This window comes from Heterocephalus glaber, unplaced genomic scaffold, assembly GCF_053883595.1.
Source record: "Heterocephalus glaber isolate CG9 unplaced genomic scaffold, H.glaber_assembly_v1.0 deba00001472, whole genome shotgun sequence".
Taxonomy (NCBI): domain Eukaryota; kingdom Metazoa; phylum Chordata; class Mammalia; order Rodentia; family Bathyergidae; genus Heterocephalus; species Heterocephalus glaber.
Genome location: NW_028258315.1, coordinates 80,315,355 through 80,317,698, shown reverse-complemented (window position 1 = coordinate 80,317,698; position 2,344 = coordinate 80,315,355). Strand labels below are relative to the sequence as shown.

The 2,344-nt window shown below is 32.6% G+C and overlaps 1 protein-coding gene across 1 annotated transcript in view; it reads right to left on the bottom strand.

The window, feature by feature from the left end:
- Positions 1 to 2,344, bottom strand: part of Znf385d (zinc finger protein 385D) — a 1,018,268-nt gene that overhangs the window by 519,386 nt on the left and 496,538 nt on the right. The window lies entirely within an intron of this gene.

Below are 2,344 nucleotides of genomic sequence, written 5' to 3'. Positions count from 1 at the left end.
ACACCCACCCACCCTGATATATTTTGTGGACAAGGCAGAATGTCCCTAATCCCAGCAGTTATGGAAGCATCTTCCTATCCAGGAGTTGTGTGACTGAAGTAAAGTTGTGTGATTTTAAATCCAGCTACCCATGGTGGTATTTTTCATTTTTTATGAGCATAGAAAAATGAATTAATCAAGAGCATTGGGATTTTATTTTTGTTCATGTAAATGTCTTACTATGAAGTACATTAATCAAAATGTACAATTTTCCACTCCTCTGGCATTTAACTATTTACTTTTAAGACTCATTATTGTGAAACATAAATGGAACAATCCACAATAAAGAGATAAAATTACATTTCAATGATGTTCAATATCACAAAAAATTTCATTATCACTGCACAGCAAAGAAACTTGAGTATATAATCACTAATTCATACCCTTGACATCTAGCATAATGGCACTCAACTACACCAAAACAGCTCATTGTAATGGAAATTTCCTAGGATACCTATCTAAACGTGATTTCTGGAGAGTTTCATTTTCATTACTATTGGAAGATAAACTTCATACATAAGCATATAAGAAAATGTCATTCATGCAAAAACTATTTCCAGATTTTCTTCTCTGTGTAGTTCAGTATTGTTTCATATTACTTGTAGTCTGCTAAGGACTATGTTTAAAGGACAAAGACCAAAAGATATACTTCTCATTTACCAGAACTTGTAAAAGTATCTCCAATAATAATAATAATGAATGTATCTATTAGGGTGTTTTATCTAAAAGTAACACAAGCCAACTAAAAATTACCAAAACAATAGATTATTTTCTCAAATAAGAAACTTTTTTCACTGATGAACACATATGCAAATATCCTCAACAAGTTACTGGAAGACAGAGTGCAATAAATCATCAAAAAGATAATACATTCTGACCAAGTAAGTTTCATGCTAGGAATGCAAGGATGGTTCAACATATCCAAATCAGTAAATGTGATACATTACATAAACAGAAGCAAGGACAAACATCATATGATCATCTCAATAAATGCAGAAAAAGCCTTTGACAAAATCCAACATCTATTCATGATAAAACTGTCAAAAATACATATAAAAGGACCTTATCTCAAGTTCATAAAAGCCATTTTTGACAAACCTACTGCCAACATCATATTAAATGGGGAAAAAAGGAAAGCTCTCTAAAGTCTTTTAGAGATTGGCCTAGTTGGCTTTAAAAATTATAGTCAAATGCCAGAGGAATGGAAAATTGTACATTTTAGAGTTCCCCTAAAAAGGAAAGTTTCTCTAAAATCAGGAACAAGACAAGAATGTCCACTATCACCACTCTTGTTCAACATAGTCTTCAAAGCATTAGCCAAAGGAATCAGGCAAGAGAAAAAAAATAAAGAGATATGAATAGGAAAGGAAGAAGTCAAATTATCATTACTTGTAGATGACATGATCCTCTACATACGAGACCTCCAAAATTCCACCCAGACTCCTAGAATTAATAGCCAAACTCAGCGATGTAGCAGGATACCAAATCAATACACAAAAATCAATAACATTCCTATACACTAATAATGAACTCACTGAGAAAAATATTAGGATAACAATACCATTCACAACAGTATCAAGAGAAATTAAATAATTACGAACTAATGTATCCAAGGAAGTGAAAGACCTCTAAATGAAAACTACAGTACTCTGAAAAAAGGAGATCAAAGAGGACATCAGAAGATGGAAAGATGTCCTCTCTTCTTGGATAGGCAGCATCAATACAGTCAAAATGACCATACTTCGAAAAACTGATATATAGATTTAATGCAATTTCAATCAAAATACCAACATCACTCCTCAACAGATCTAAAGAAAATAATCCTAAAATTCATATGGAACCAGAAGAGAACCAAAATAGCAAAAGCAATCCTGAATAACAAAAGCAAAGCAGGAGGCATCAAAGTTCTGTATTTCAAGTTATATTATAAAGTTACAAAGATAAAAACAGCATGGTACTGACAGAACAACAGACATGTGGATTAATGGGACAGAACAGAGGATGCAAAAACACCCCAAAGCATCTTCAGCTATTTGCTCTTTGATGAAGGAACCAAAAACATACACTGAAGGAAAGATATCCTCTTTAGTAAATGGTGCTGGAAAAATTGGATATCCACATACAGAAAACTGAGTCTAGACACATATATATTACAATACACTAAACTAAAAAAAGGATTAAATATTTGAATGTTAAAAATAGAAGTACTTAATCTGCTGGAAGGAAAACTAGGTAATACTCCTGAAGATATAGGCACAGGCAAAGACATTCTGAACAGAACCCTGATGGCACGAGAAAAAATACC